The sequence below is a fragment of the Miscanthus floridulus genome, chromosome 1 (assembly GCF_019320115.1).
Source record: "Miscanthus floridulus cultivar M001 chromosome 1, ASM1932011v1, whole genome shotgun sequence".
NCBI lineage: Eukaryota > Viridiplantae > Streptophyta > Magnoliopsida > Poales > Poaceae > Miscanthus > Miscanthus floridulus.
The window spans coordinates 202400575-202417224 of NC_089580.1; the positions used below are offsets into that span (position 1 = coordinate 202400575).

The window sequence follows — 16650 nt, forward strand, 5'->3', positions numbered from 1 at the left end:
GTAATGTCAAAGGTTGTTCGTTCACGATCGGCGACCTCGTCTTACGTCGGAAACAAAAAACCGAAGGGCTTCACAAGCTGTCTTCACCATGGGAGGGCCCTTACGTCATAAAAGGTGTTACTCGACCAGGGTCTTATCGCTTATGCGACTTAGATGGACTCGATGTTCCCAACTCCTGGCACATAGAGCACCTTATACGTTTCTACCCCTGAAATAACATAGATATCTATTCTTTACCTTAATATTAATAAAGTTCAGGTCTCCATAATTTTTCTCCATTTTTTCCTTCATCATAAGCTTCACTTACCGTTAGCGGGCTATACGCCACTCCATGACGGCCTCCAATACGCTCGCCAAGTACGCCCAAATCACCGAGCTCGATCTCTCCAAATCGCCGAGCACGATCTCTCCAAATCGCCGAGCATAATCTCTCCAAAACGCCGAGCACGATCTCTCCAAATCACTGAGCACGATCTCTCCAAATCACCGAGCACGATCTCTCCAAATCACCGAGCATGATTTCTCCAAATCGTCGAGCACGATTTCTCCAATTCGTCGAACACGTTAACTCCAAAAATCGCCGAACATGATTTCTCCAATTCGCCGAGTACGATTTCTCCATAAATCGCCTACTATGTTTTCTCTGGATCACACAGGTTTTTCTACCAAAAACGACAACGATTTTTCGCTCCAAATTTCAAAACATAGCTAGCCAATCTTCGAGCAGCACACGTTTTTTCCTTCTGTTTTCTATGGAGAAGACCCAGTCTTCGACTACATCCTACGCGCGCTTAGGGGCTCCACGCTCTGTGTTACGGTTGGTCGGCTGCGGTTCCTTGGTCACGCCTGTTCATCCTACAAGTGTCAGGGTCTCTGCGCTCGACGTTATGGACTACAGGCTAGTCAAGGCCTAGATTTCAGGCATGAACTAACTGCTCGGACGCCACTTGAACTATTTTTCTCGCCAAGTTACTCAAGTTGGCTGCTGAACAGCATGTTTTTTGCAATGAGAACTCCGGAGGACACCAAGGGTCCAACATCCCACCAAACGTGCTATGAGCTCCGTGCTCTGCGTGTTGGATGGTAGGCTACGGTCTTGTGATAACGCTTGTTTTTCCAAAATACGCATGAGCTCCGCGTTACGCGTTACGGATTACGGCCTAGCTAAGGCGTCAAGTTTAGTGAAAACTAACTGATCAAACACTACTTATGCATAACTGCATCAGGAAGTAAATACAATGATTCTTCATCGCCAGGTTAATTAAAGTGTTACAGACGACAATATCCGGGCAGTTTCTTAAGCTTTGCCGGTAGTTTCTGTTTCGCCAAACAGGTCTATATCGCCGACAAGAATTTTTGCTACATCCTCAATGTCATCCTCTAGCTGCTGGGTTTACGCATCGCTAAGCCTATTGGTGAACCCACCACCTATCGACTGGATGTCGATGGACGGATAATGGGACCGAACCACTGCAAGGGCATGAGTAGCGGCGGTCAAAACGGCATCGCGGTTGAAGTTTTTGAAGTTCTCCCACGCTGCCTTGCATCTTTGAATGATGGTGTCTGGCCCTTGCTGCCTGCTGTCAGGACGGGGCGCTGGTTCAACGTCGATGCAGTCGAGTACTAGTTTTATTGCGGTAGTTATAGTGTTGAAGTTATCTTTCTGGACTTTGGCTTCCTACACCAGCGCATCGAACTGCGCCTTGGTTTTATGTCGATAATCTACAAGAATTACAACGGTTCGTCACGACAACAAAGTATTACGACATTACTTCCGATCAGGGGGTACCTACCTTTCAATTCTTCAGCCAGTTTATCTGCTCGCTCTGACTCTTTCGTTTTCTCTTGTCGGATTTGCTCGACAGTTTGGCGAAGCTGGTTGAGTTCTGCATCTCGCTCTGCAAAATCAACTGTTTAAAAAAAACGAACGGCCAACTACTGCAAAGTACATTATGTGAAAAGGAATACCGGATTTCAGCTTGGATACATCCTCGAACTGCTGGCACTTTCGGTCGAGCTGCTCAGTTTTATTTTTTAGTTCTCCGTTTTTCTTGCCCAACTACTCAGGCATATTTTTTAGTTCCTCGAATACAGTCGCCAGTTGTTCAGACGTCTTCTTTAGCTGCTCGGATGCAGTCGTTAGTCGCTCGGACAGAACCTCCTTCTGATGTTCAAGGTCCCGCGAGTTCGACTCCGCAAGGTCCCGCTCGCGCTGGGCCCTCTGAATACTCTTCTCCGAAAGACTTAACGCTTCCCGGAGTATCTTGTTCTCCTCGGTGAGGGGCTCCATCATCTTCATCAGTTGGTGCCGTTGATCGGCTGTTCGAGCTATCCCCTGTGGATTAACATGACAAAAGATAAACCTTGATCTCCAACAACATATATCAGTGTTCTAGGTGAGGTACTAACCTCGATTTGAGTCATTACTCCAGCAACGGTGGTTTTCAACCTCTTTATTTCCCTGGTGGTGTCTTCCTCTTCAACAACTACTACCTCTTCCCCGTGTTTTCAGAGAATTCGGACGGACTGGGGTTTAGGTGCGGCATGCTCGATCTCCACAACCTCGTCCTCTTCCGTCGTCGCATGGGGCACCACTGGGGGGCTCTGTGGTTGGCCTGCTGTGCCGACCACTCCCGACATCCCCGTGGGTGACGACGTTTGCTCCTCGGCCATTGGCGGAGTTGCATCCATAGCCTTCGGCGCATCAACAACAGCTGCAGTTTCCGCTACCAAAGTATCAACTTTTTTAGTCATAGTCTCGGTCGCGGTCACCGATGCGCCTGTCATGTGCGCCAATGATTCACCATCGCTAGGAATGCTGGCAGCAGTGGCTGGCCCATCCTCTGTTCGTCGAGCACTCGGGGACTCCCGACCGGGAGCAGTTGTCATTTTTTCTTCTGAGGTCACGGGCCTCGGTGTTGCTCTGCGTAATGTCGGCTTGTCAGTAACCAAGAGAAATCAAGGAACAATATTATTACTCCAAGGCAAATATACTTACGGTTTGGTCTTTTGATTGATTTTCTTGAATCAGCGATGCCTGCTTGATCCCCCTGGCGCGACTGCCTGGTCAGCTCGATGGGAGGACCCCTGCGCCTCTACAGCGGACTGCTGCTCTTCTCACCGCCCGGGGGCCCCACCTTCTGTGCGTGGTTCTGCGGTTATCCCCTCTTGTTGCTCGGGGACTCCGGTAGTTTGTGTTGCCGGGATTTCCATCGTTGCTCGAACATAACTTTCCCTTTCTTGCTGCTTGAGAGCTTCAGCGTCTGCCGATGCCTCCTTCGTGCTCGGCGGAAGCACTGACTGGTCCTCGTCATCATCCGACCACTCCAGCACAGCGGTTCTTCATGGTCGAACTGTTCGGTCTTCACCAAGAGAGATGTTGCCTGCTTTGTGTGCATGAGAGCTTGCGGTTTCCTCCTCTTTTGGATCGGCTCATCTACTGCCGGCCTTTTCCCGCGAATCTTCTCCGATACTGGGGATGGACTATCCGACGAGGAGCTCCGCTCCTCCTCTTCGGGCTGTAGCGGCTGCCGAATGTCCACCCCTTTCACCCAATCGGCTCTCGGCACGTCTAAAAAGTATGTTGCCCTATCCTGCGAATGGATCTTTTCATAAATAAGTCAGTCCTATGCTCGGCAATTAATGCCTGATCGACGCGAAGCGAAATGGTTACCTGAGGAGGTGGATTGGTGTAGTTGAAAGCCTTCGTTCCTTTTGGCCAGCTGAATGAGACATTGGAAGTAAATAGATCCATGGCACAATCTATCACTTCCTTCTTCGTCAGACGGTCTGTGTTTTCCCGGGTACCGTCGTTGTCACCTTTATAGTCAAATGCCGGGTGGGCCCTCTCTTTGCAGGGCTGAACATGCCACACTATGAAGCTAGCCGCCACCAGTTCACCCCTAAGCTCAACGCCCTTAATCAAGTCCAGCAGTTCCATTACCTGCTCCATCTCAGCATTGTTGGGTCTCTCCGACCAGTTAATATGATTAACCGGGATGTGGTGGACGTCGCATTGAATCATTGGGTGACTTTGTTTGATATAGAACCATCTAGCATTCCAACTTTTAAGGGAGGTATTTAGCGGTACGCTGATATATTCGCTGGCCATCCCATCCCTGAGTTGCAGGTACACACCGCCGACCACCTTGGAATTGCTACCCCCTTCTTCTTCAGACAGAACAGGTGCCTGAAGAGGTTGAAGTGTGGAAGAACACCGAGAAACGCCTCGTAGAAATGGATAAAGATAGAAACTTACAGAATGGTGTTGGGATGCAGATTACAGAGGCTAATTGCCCAAAACTCCATAAGATCCCTTAGAAAGGGGTGGACAGGAAACCCTAATCCTCGCCAGAAATATTCTTCAAATACTACAGCCTCATCAGTATGTGGTGTCAGGAAGGGCTCACCACTAGCCGGCCGCCATCCAGCAGTGAGGCGGTCTGGGAGAACGCCCGCCGCCACCATCCTATCGAGATCCGCCGCCGACGTCTTTGACGGCACCCACTCCTCGTCGCGGCTGGCTCCGGTGGCCACTTTCTTCGGCTTTGCGGCTCCTTTTTTCGGCGCCATTTTCTTCGGATTGGAACTGGGTTGGAGGCGAGTGCTCGCGATGGTGCGGAATGTGGAGCGTAGGGTTTGCGAAGGAAGGAAGAAAGGCAAACTGAGTGAGGTAGGAGACGATGTATGTGGCGGCGCGGTTATAAAGCACTTAGCGCTATTAGCGCTATTTCGACTCCACCAAGGCGGTTTAATTGCGTAGGGTTTCATTGCGCCTGAGGGTTTTTGGAATCCGTTCTCGCCATTAGCGCTATTTCGACTCCACCAAGGCGGTTTAATGGGCCGCAAGTTGGGCTATCACGCAACAGTAGCCCACGTCGCTCATTTATCGCCGACAAATATTCACAATTTCTCCGCAATTTAATGAGGCTCAGCACCCGATGCTGCACAACCATTACTCCGATTTTTTCTCCACGGTTTGATTTATCCGATATCTACGCCCGACACACGGGGACTGGCTACTTGCTCGGATGGATTACTTTTTTCTGAGCCTGGCACCACGTGACTACGTCACCTACTGTCAGGCTCGGGGACTAAGTGGGCACACTTCACCTTACGGTGAATGTGTTTGTTTTTCATCTCGAGACTACGCTCGGGGACTGGTAACCTGCTCGGCTGGTTCAATATTTTCTGAGCCTGGCACCACTTGACTACGTCACCTACTGTCAGGCTCGAGGACTAAGTGGGCACACTTCACCTCGCGGCGAATGTGTTTGTTTTTTTCGAAAGACTCCGAGCCTCTAAAAGTTAAACCAAGATTTCTTTAACCTCGTGGTCGGACTCTAAGTGGGCACACTTCATTTTATCACGCGGGAATTTTCAATTCTGAAATTGAGCTCCTTACACCCTTATGACAAGCCTGCTCGGAACACACTGGTCGGCGATGGTGCACGCTGCTCGGCAACTGCTCACAACTGATCGGCGATTTGTTATGGTGGTCGGACCATGATCTGGACAGCTCGGTTTTTGTTCGCACCTGCTCAGGAAAGTTCAAGACGGCGTTGCTCAACGGATACAAGGCGCTCGGGGACTAGCTGTGGGGGGTATGACCCCGGATACCCACGGCAGGCCACATGGGCTACGCCTCCAGGGGCGGTCCAGCCCACGAGAAGGAGCTTTGCGGGGCACAATTATGCTCGGCGCCTCCCGCAAGGCATGGGAAGGATATCCGGAAGATGTCACGTAGTCTGATAGGATATGCACGATCCCGTGTTTCTTGTAATCTGTTATTACTTTCCGGTTATCTCTCAGATCTAACCGTCTTGTAACCTTGCCCCCCCGGACTATATAAGGCGGGCAGGGACCCCCTACGAAATCATGGCAAATCATACGATAGCTAATACAAACCAACAGACCACAGGAGTAAGGTATTACGTCATACTGATGGCCTGAACCTGTATAACTCGTGTGTCTCTGTTGCCTTCTTGTTCTTGATTACACGCTCATCTGCCGATCAATCTACCATCACGGGATACCTCTCGGTGGCCTGCCGACGATATTCTATCGACAACTGTGTTATCAAACTGCAATAGCATGTCATTACGACGGATGGAGCAGACTGCTGTGCTTGTGCTGGACACGACGACGGCGGATGGAGCAGACAGCTGATGCTATTGCAACTGTAGGATTAGCTCCTAGGATGGCTCTCCACTTAATTATGCGATGCGATGCGCTTCTTCATAGCTAGAGAATATTGCTCTCCAACCAACTATATATGGCGCCAAAACTTTGTTTTTGTCACTGCCACTAACTATAGATAATAATGTACAGCATTGTAGGAAATCCATTGTGTAGGACGAAGGTTGTATTTTTTTTGGCAAAATTTTATCAAAAATATAATATCCCAGCCCAAGGAAAAAGATACTCCAATGGGCATCGTGACAAGTCTAGTAGTTAACCATACCAGTGCAACCACACTTAATTATAAATTGATCCCTGTAGGAATCTTGATCCCTGTACTTTTCCTTTACCAATCCTACAATCTAATAAATGGGTCCTAAGAGTTTCATTACCATTTAACGAGGAGGGACATCAGGAGAAAATGATGGTGTACCATAGGAATTATAAGGAGAGAGATAAAATGAGTTTCAATTCATTACGCATTAGATTCTAATACCGTCTAATGAAAATACATGAAGTATGCATGCATGATGTCCAAGCAATTTAATCTAATTTAATTTGCCTAATTAATAAGGACTCTTATATATATAGTCCTGGCCACTTAAGGTGCCTTTGGTTCGCGGGATATCCACCATGGATGATTATGGCGGTCAAAAATTTGTATGTGTTTGGTTCGATCACAACATGGATAGGACGGCTAGGACCAAAATTTGTATGTGTTTGGCTCGGTGACAATATGGATGCGACGACTAGGCATATGTAATATTGATTGATTATGGTGGATAAAGTTGCCACCACAAAACTTGCGGCCAAGCGCATTCACTTTTTGCATGCCGTGGCTCTTGCTCACATGGCAGCAATGGGGCGGATCTGCGGCCCAGGCCATACTCATTGGGCCACTAACACTCTATAGCCCATATAGTGTTCAAATGAAGCCCATTCCTCTCGTGAGCTACCGAGAACGAGCCCCTGCCCCCATCCGCGGCTCCGCGCGGTCCGGCGCCCTCTCCCCGATCGATAGGATGCGCCGGCGCCCAGGCGGCTAGCTAGCCAGGCCACACCACCACCGTCGAGGCTCAGGCCGTCAGGCGGCCACCGCCCGCCGCCGCCGCCGCGCAGCCTGCGCCGGCCGCCACTGCCCACTGTCGATGCCCCAAGCGGCCAGCCCCCAGCGCCCAGGTCCGCCCCTGCCCCTCCCCCTGCTGCGGACGGAGAAGGCCACGCGGCCAGGGGCAGCCGGCGCCCGGCAGCCGTCAACGCCCTCCCGATCGCCCTTCTTTGCTCCCGCCCGGCCTGCTACTCTGCTCCCTCCCTCCGGCCCTCTTCAGTTCTGACTTCTGAGCCAGTGGTACATATGAGTTCAGATTTCATTTTTCTTGTTCTAATTATTAATTTCTATTCCAATGAATGATGGATTCATGGATGTACTCAGCTATAGGTTCTTCAAAATGAAGAGGACCATGACTTTGCAATTGTATTTTCATCTTATTCACATCGATAGCTTGACGAGGACATGGAAGATGTGAATGGACCACATCACTAGACACTGGTATTTATCTTCATCTTATCATGTCTCACTGGACACTCGTATTTATCTTCATCTTATCATGTCTATCGTACAATATTTTTAGCTTTTAGAGGCTCTAGTCTTGAGTAAAACCTGGATCTCATATAATTATGTTGTGACAAAAATTAAATAAATGATAAGTGGGTCCCATATGACATAATCAATATGGCTATTATCGTCCATGAAACCAAACATAAAAATAACTCGTCTCGTGGTATCTATCCAACCAAACATAAAAATAGTTTTCCCTATCCATCCAACCAAACACACAGCATGGATAACCACATCTAGACATCCATAGATACACGTATCCATCAACCTTGGGTCCTTGCCCTTCAATCAAATGCACCTTTAGCCAGTGAGAGAGAGAATACGTAGTTTATAATAATAATACTACTGATTAAGCTTCATCCAGTGCAACCACACTTATTAGTTACCATCATCGTGCCAAGTCTGGTACAGTATGATACTCATACTCCTGTATTAGTATACAAGCTAGTAGCAGTAGACAACAGTGCTTACGACAGGTAGAGCTAGCTGAATGCGTGCATGAATTCCATTTTCATCACATGATGAGGCAGAGCAGAGCCGCCACGATGAAGACGAGAATTTCGAAGCCCAACTCCACGGCCACGCTGCTGCTACCCGCCGGAGCACCTGCTGCCTCCGCCACGGCTCCATCTCCAACCCCATCCTCTGGAGCGACGTCGGCTACCAGAGGCGCATCGATCCTCCAAGCCAGCCCGATGCGCTTCCAGGCTACGGCTCCGTTTCCCCACGAAAAGCCTGCTGCTGCTGCTGCTACTTCGGCGTTCGGGTTCCTCCGAGCTACAGCTACGTCTGCAGCTTCGTTCATCCAGGCTATGGCGTCCACTGCAGCCTCCTGCAGGTCGTGCCCATGACCCGCCTGCTGCTGCCACTGCCGTGCCGCCGCCTCGTCTGCTTCCATCGCTGCAGCCTCGTCATGCGCCCGTGCCTCTTCTTCCTCTTGCTGTTCCTCCTCCTCCTCCTCCTCCTCCGTTGCAACCTGTACGGTGATCGAACGAACGTGTTCCCGATTCCCATTCATGTATGTAGGAAAGGAAAACTTAACAACAAGCAATGTAATGTAATGCAAGAGGAAGCTAGCTAGGGAAATCAAGCAACAAACCTGCTGTTGTTCCAACAGATTCTCCGTTGCCCCGTACAGGTTGATCATGTCGTCGCGCCTGAACTCTTGTCCACACCACAGGCACTGCAAAGTGCAAAAAAATAAAGATTGATCGACAGCCGCTGTCAGTTCCAATTAATCCATCTCTAGGAAACACGAAACAGATAGAAAAGATACTAGATAGATAAAGGACCGGAGGCATCTTAATTTCGGTGGATTTCATTCAATTGGGGAATGAAGGCGAATTACGTACCTTCAGCCCGTTCGTTTTCGTTTGGCTGTGGCTTGTTGTAAATGATAGTAAATTTTTAGTTGAAACAGTATTTTTCTCTCACACAAATCAGTCAGCAGTACTTATTCACGAACCAGCAACGATACGAACCAGCCAACCGAACAGGCTAGCAGCAGCAGGCGTGCCTGATGATCTGGTTGTGGATCTGGATTGGGATCGGGCCAGCCATAGGCCATAGCTCCAGGCAGGATCTGCCATACGCATGCCCACACGGGATGCAGCTGCAGCAGGCCAAGGATTGATTACATCCATTGAAATTTCCTACTAGGCTACTACTACTAGTAGTAGTACTAACAAACAAAACACTGCTGATTGATTTCCATTTCTTTCTCTCTTTCTTTTTGTTTAGAAAAAAAAAGGTTTGCTTGAATGCAATCTAGTATTAATTAATTTCAGCAAAAGATCGACACTGACTGACTAAATGCAAATGCAACCAACCAAATTGATCGAGAGATGGAGCAGCATGCAGAGCACAATATATGTACTACTAATCTGTCGTACACTGTTCTTTACCCCAAGTAGAAGAAGCAGGTTGAGCAGGTAGGGTGGTATAGTAGTACACACAAAACACTAAAGCCCCCCAAAACGAAGCAAGAACTGGTAGTGGTAGCAACAATGTCGGGCGGGTATGGTTGGTACCAAATGCGATGCGCACCGGAGGAGGCCCAGGGCTCATGGCACACGCTGCAGACGTTGTTGTTGCTGCTGCTGCCGGTGCTGGTCGGCTTCTCCCTGCCCTCCGGCACACCGTGCAGATCCCCGCCATCCGCACCCGCCTCCTGCTCATCACCCACCAGCTGGTAAGTCCGGCTGGTGCTGGTTTGTTGTGAGAGGAAAATACTGTTGGCTGGCTGATAAGCTCTGGCTGAAACCAACAAGCGAACATGCTGTAAATCATTTACTAAAATATGTCATGAGTATCATGTTTATGTGTTAATGCATATAATAGAGTGTGTAGATAAATTTCTTGTAACTTAAAATGACTAATAAAAATGTTAAACGAAAGTTGATTCAATAGTTCATGTATATCATGTAGGGTTTAAAACTAATTTTTATTAAGCAAAAATACTATAGAATATGTGTGTGATACTTAAATAAAGTTTGAAGTACAAACTTTATAGATGATAGTGAAATACTTGCTGTCGAAAAATGATATTACTAGCTAATATTTTTACTAGCTTACAAATTGCAAATTAAAATCATGTTCAGCTCAGAAACTTAGAAAATTTCCAAGTCTGTCAACAGCTAGATATTGTTATGTTTAGTAAATTATTTTGAGAGATTGGGTTAAGGGGTGGTGTAGTGTTATAGCTCGATGTGGTAGTCTCATATGCCATCTTAAGCATGGTGAAAATGGTTTGGCTCCAGAAGCAACCGTTTAGTTGTTTTGGACGCTTTAAAATTCGTGCACGACTCGGTTTCGGGCTGGTTGACCGCGTGGGCGTGGTCACCACGCTCGGGTGCTCGGCGTCGCCGCATTGGTCTCGCATGCATGCGCTGCCGCGCGCGGCCAGCCGTGGCTGCCTCTGGTCTGGCTGTGGCCCGGCTGCCGCTGGCCCCGTCGCGTAGAGCAGCCGCCGCCCGCCCCGCGCCATGACGAAGCGACTGCCGGCGCTATCACCTCGTCGTCGCGTCCGCGCACTGCTGCCTCGCTGCGCTGCCGACCCGCCTCACACCGCGACGCTGCCGCTGTCGTCGCATCGTCGTCGCGTCCACGCCTGTCTGTTGTACCCTCTACGCACGTGGCTGGGCTCGCCATCGCCTTGTCATTTAAGACATTGCGGCCGCGTGGGCCATGCCGGTCCGGGACGCGTGTGCTTGTCCATAGCGTATACGCGCGTGCCTCCAAGTTCACGTCGACCGCATCCCGCCAAGGCGAGGACGAGCCGAGCCCACCTGCCACGCCCCGTCTCTCTCTTTCTCTTTCTCCCTCTGTCGTCGCCACGAGCCGCACCATCCAATTTACCCAGCGAATGATCACCTCCATTCAATTCATCGTATCTACGGCTTCACCATCAGGTCCTCTTGCTGCCCGACACTACCCAGCCTTGAACCATGCCCGGCAAAGCCCCAATTTGAAGTTTCTTCCGCCGCCGTGCCGATAAGGCCACGTTCGGCCGTGGATGTGGGTAGCCCTCCTACCGTCCCTCCCGAGCCAATTCATTTGCACCGCTAGCTTCACCTTGCCTCCCTCTCCACCCTGCGCACCTTAGCCGAACCGCAACCGCCTCCCCTTCGTCATTGACATGACTGTGCCGCCGCGGTGCGTCGTCGTATGGCTCGGCCGCACATGGCCAGCCCTCCTCCGCCATCCTCCACCCCAGCCGTCACCTCGGATAGGTCCATGGTAGTCTACTAATGCTCCATCGCTAGCCAGTAAGATTCTTAGGTGCTCTAGATCGCCGAGGCAGTTGCGCCGCCGTAGCGGATGGTCGCGCGTCGTTGCAGCTTGCTCCAGCACGTCACGCCACCCCTCGCCGCCGCTTAGCGTAGCCGCTTAGGTCAGAGATGGTGATCGACCCGTTAGGTGGGCCTGTGCAAGTCCTAGGTGGCCGGTGTAGGCGCTCAGTGCCGCCGCTCACCGCGTAGCCGTGCACTGAGTTGCCTAGGGTGCGCGTGGGTGAATTAGAGAAAAATCAGGGGGTTAAGTGAGAAGGTTTGAGAGAGGGGAAATAATGTTAGTAGTTAGTTGTAATTCGGGAGAAGTGCAAAGTCTATTTTGCAAAAATATCAACGCGCGCGAGATTTCCCCGCCACGGGCCGTCTCCGCGTGGGCGGCACCGTGGGCCGCCGTGCGCTCGCGCGCGCGCGATGTGTCGCGTGGGCCGCGCGGGAGAATTCGTTTTTCTTTTTCATAAGGAATTAGAAATAGTTTTCTAATTTATTTTTTGAGCTGATCTTTGGTAAGTCATATAAAATCATATAGGTGTCTAAAAATTATAAAACAAATTTTGTTAGGTTTCTAAAATTGTGCTCTATCTGTCAGTGTATTTAGTTCATATATATACATGTTGATACCGGGAGCTATTAAATCATTTGAGAGTGCTTAATATTATTAGGTTAAATATTGTAGGAATTTTTATGGTAAATTGGTGATATCTTTAGTTCTAAAATTTTTATGGTAGCTTCATTGTATTATTATGTGCTCACTGTATTTTTTGTAGCTTTAGAATAGACTAAGCATTAGGGTAGTTAAATATTCTTTGTTTCAATATACATTAAATCATTAGTAGAAATAAAGATATATCCTTCATTTATAAAGCTAGGTGTTTGTTAGTTGAACCCAACACTTTGCTTGATGAAGATGATAGTTAGCTTAGTATCTTACTCATTAGAGCTAGCTTAGTAGCTTAGTATGTGTATTCTTATTTTAAGTGTTGCTGTTGCATAAATGCTAAGTGTTGCATCATCATCGCATGCATGTAGAGAACGAGTTGACGGAGATTATGACCACCGGTGATCACGAGTTCGAGGAGATCGTCGAGGAGTATGAGGAGGAGATTCTCGTGCAGGAGGATGTCCCGGAGCCGCTACTGACTGACTCAGTTGACACCGCGCCTGTCCAAGGCAAGCCCCGGTATGTAACTCTTATTTTTGATAATCACTATATATATATATATATATATATATATATATATATATATATATATATGCGTGATGTGCATTTACGTTATAGGAATTTTATGAAAACCATATGCATAGATATAACTGTTCTATGAGTCCTACTAGTACATGTTCGAGTAGCTGCTATGCTTATGCTTTCAGTAGCGTGAGTAATCTATCGTTACTCACAATAGGTGATTATAATTACTCTAATGATAAAATGATGAAAGGACAAAATGAAGATAGAGCAGGGATATGGTATGGGTATTGGTGGGTGTAACAGGTCGTGTCCCGTGGCCATCGAGGCTTAGCTTGGTTATACTGTTTTTCCTGTTCATGTCGATTACGGATCGTCTGTTGCTGTAGATGGTAGTCAGGTCACATACTTATTTTTCCTAAACACATGCTTGCTTATGGGAGCGGAAAGGCTCGTTATGCTCTTGTCGTGAGTTTTGGCTCTTTCCAAACCGACTTATTGGAGGCGGAGATAGGTGAAGGTCTAAGCACCATACTAAGACCGGATCTTAAATGTGGAGGCTTGAAGTCCAAGTTTGGACGGGGATCTGGACCCCATGACAGGAGTGGAATGAGTTGGTCTTGTTTGTGGCCACGGTACAAATGGGGCATGTGTTTCGGGGTACCCAGCTGGGATACATTGGTTCACGAATCACCGTTTTCGTGAGACGGTACGACTATGGTCTAGCACCGTAGTAAGAACTAGAAGATGAAAGATAGTAAAATGGTTCTGATGGCTCAACCCTTGCTTAAAAGTAGAACAGGTGCTTACCTAGAATGGTTAGCTAATGAAGTAATTATGACTGCTAATAAAACTTAACTGTAAGGATGAACTATTAGTGATGCTTTTCGCAAATAAAAAGAAAACAGCAAATCCATATTACCTATCATATTCTTTGGAGTCGGGAAACTATTCCCACTAGTCGGGTAAGTCTTACGAGTACATTATGTACTTAGGGTTTGTTTTACCCCTATTGCAGGTGCAGCTTGAGGAGTAGCTCTTATGTGGAGGATTCTTCTGGTGGGCACAGACAGATTCCTGTATCATTTTCGTTAGATGTTTATTTCCATTCCGCTGTTTAATTACCGCACTCTGAACTCTGGTATTGTAATAAATAATTTTTAAGAACTCTTGTTGTATGAAATGGATTAAGTGTTGTAAGCTCGTACTCATTATTAGATTATAGCAGTAAAACATGGATTGTTTCGAGTTCTCCCTTAGGGTGGGCTTGACAGAATTATCCGATGTAGCTAATTTTTAGGGTGCTTAGTGTCTAGTGGAAGACAAGCGCATCCGAAAGCGTGTTATTTCGAACAGTTCTGCCACACTCCCCCACCGGAGACAAAGCCAACGGTGATGGCTCCAACGAGGTAGGTCGGTCCACGACGGCTTCGATGAGGTAGGTCGGTCCTTCTCTGAATCTGAGCCCTCCTCCTCCTCCACCTCTAGATCTAAGTCCTCGTCCTTCTTCTCATCCTCTGGATCTGAGGGACACAATGGTAGCCAGGGTTTCGATGAGCTCTGGGATGCTATTCCCTCCTTCCTCCGGTGAGCTTGAAGGTGATGGGCCCAGGGCTGGAGCAGCCTGCACATAGAACCCATCCCTCTGCTGTTTTGTACGTCCTTGATGTTTCTCCGTGTTGCATGTGTTTTTTGATTGAAAGCATCTAGGCCCCTAGTTGGATTTCGATGATTAATGTCAATACAAGATTACTATGACTAACGTGTGTTTTGCAGAGACAATTAAGTTAGGTCATGGTAATAGAGATCGATTGGGCAATCGAGGTTGTCATGCCCCTACGATGGAAATCGTTTCGGTTTTCAAAGGTTGGACGATAAGGTTAAGGATAACTAGTTCTAAGTGTCAACGGAGTTGGAGAGACACTTAGAGTAGTTTAGGACTTTGTTTTTTTTTCTTTGGCCGTACTATGAAGGGGGGTATGAACGGGTAGCTTGACCTAGTTGAGTCTAGTGAGTTAGGTGTGGTGCACACTTGTTAAAACTAGCTCTAGGTAGCTCCTATGAATGCCTAAGATCCTTTGGAGCAAACTTCATTCACATATGTTCGGAAGTTGGAAGTGAATGGAGGGTCAAATACTGACCGAACGCTGGCTCCGGTGCGACCGGACGCTGGCCGCAGGGTCCGATCAGTTCATTTGACCGTGAAGATCAAGTCTGGTGTGATCGGACGCTGAGGGCCAGTGTCCGGTCGACTCCAGTAAGGGTCCAGACTTGGGAAAGAGTGACCGGACGCGTCCGGTCAGTGTGACCGGACCCTGAGTATCCAGCGTTCGGTCGTTTACAGTAAGCATCCAAGAGCGACCGGACACGTCCGGTCGGTACTGACCGGACCCTGACAGCGTCCGGTCATCACTTGAAAACTGGTTCGCGGGTTGAACTGACCGGAGCGTCCGGTCATCACGACCGGAGCGTCCGGTCATCCCGCAGAAGCTCATAACGGTTCGTTTTTCAGGCTGGCTTATAAATAGAAGCTCCACTCGTGAGTGGAGTATCTTTTGCTCATTCCAACAGCTGAGAAACACGTTTGTGAGCGTCAAGAAGAGCAAGGTCCTAGTGAGGTGTTTGTGATTTGAGAATCGAAGAGAGTAGCCTCACTAGCAAATCAAGAGTAGCAAAGTGTGCATCCATCTTCTCATTAGGCTTCGCGTGGTCAAGTGAGAGTTCGTGCTTGTTACTCTTGGTGATCGCCATCACCTAGATGGTTTGGTGGTGATTGGAAGTTTGGTGTTCACCCGGCGAAGCTTGTGGGTGACCCAACTCAAGTTGTGAGCGGTTTTGAGTGATTCGCCGCGACGGAGTGTCAAAGAATCAACCCGTAGAGAGCACTTGATCCTTGTGCGGATCAAGGGGGAGCTACACCCTTGCGCGGATGCTCCAACGAGGACTAGTGGGGAGTGGCGACTCTCCGATACCTCGGCAAAACATCGCCGCGTTCCTTTCTCTCTCTATTTACTTTGAGCACTTACTTTGAGCATTTACTTTGAGCAATTCAATACTTGTTTTTATTTCCATAAGAATTGCTTACTAGAGTAAGTTTGGAACTTAGGTTGAGAGGTTGTTGTGCATTAGTTTGATATAAACACTTTTCTAGGCACAAGGGGTTAATTGGGCTATCCGTAGAATTTGATTATTGCAAGAAAATTTAGAATTAGCCCAATTCACCCCCCCTCTTGGGCATCTTGATCCTTTCATTGATGTTGCAACAAATGATTTTTGAATGTTGCGATGGGATTTTTGGGTTGTTGCAATAGATGATTTTCAAATGTTTCCATTTCCATGTTTCATGGTTGATTTTTGCGATGTTGCGGTACTACTGTTTGAGATGTCGCAGTGCATAATTTTTGATGTTGCAGCACATAAATTTTTGATGTTGCAGTACATATTTTTTGATTTTGTAGTGCATATTTTTTTTTATGCTGCACTACATAATTTTGCAATATTGCAGTACATAATTTTACGATGTTGCAGTACATAATTTTCGATGTTGCAGCACATATTTTTGGGGGATTTCCTTGTGTGCCATTAAAAAAGATCGTAATGCCCTGTGTGCCCCTGAAAAAGTTTAGCGGTCTTCAGCGCCACTGCTCCAACATTTTCGTGCCCTCCATGCCACTTTCGTCAGTTTGGGCTCTAACACCGTCAAACTGCAGGTGTGAAAAGACGAAAATGCCCTTAAGTGTAAATATGTCATTAATTTTTTTAGCATCTCAACGACTTCAAATGAAAAACTCAAAACTAGAAAGTTGTAGATCTCGTCGAGATCTATAATTTTTATATAAAAATTATTTTTATTTAATTTTGTAAAAAAATAATATGATTTT

General features: G+C 47.8%; 1 long non-coding RNA gene across 1 annotated transcript; it reads left to right on the plus strand.

Annotated features, from left to right (window-relative positions):
- The first annotated feature begins 7145 nt into the window (after positions 1-7145).
- Positions 7146-14010, plus strand: LOC136509586 (uncharacterized). The gene is made up of 4 exons (XR_010772382.1): positions 7146-7528; positions 7613-7729; positions 12616-12766; positions 13788-14010. It is a non-coding gene; the product is annotated as an uncharacterized lncRNA (long non-coding RNA).
- Positions 14011-16650: the final 2640 nt, after the last annotated feature.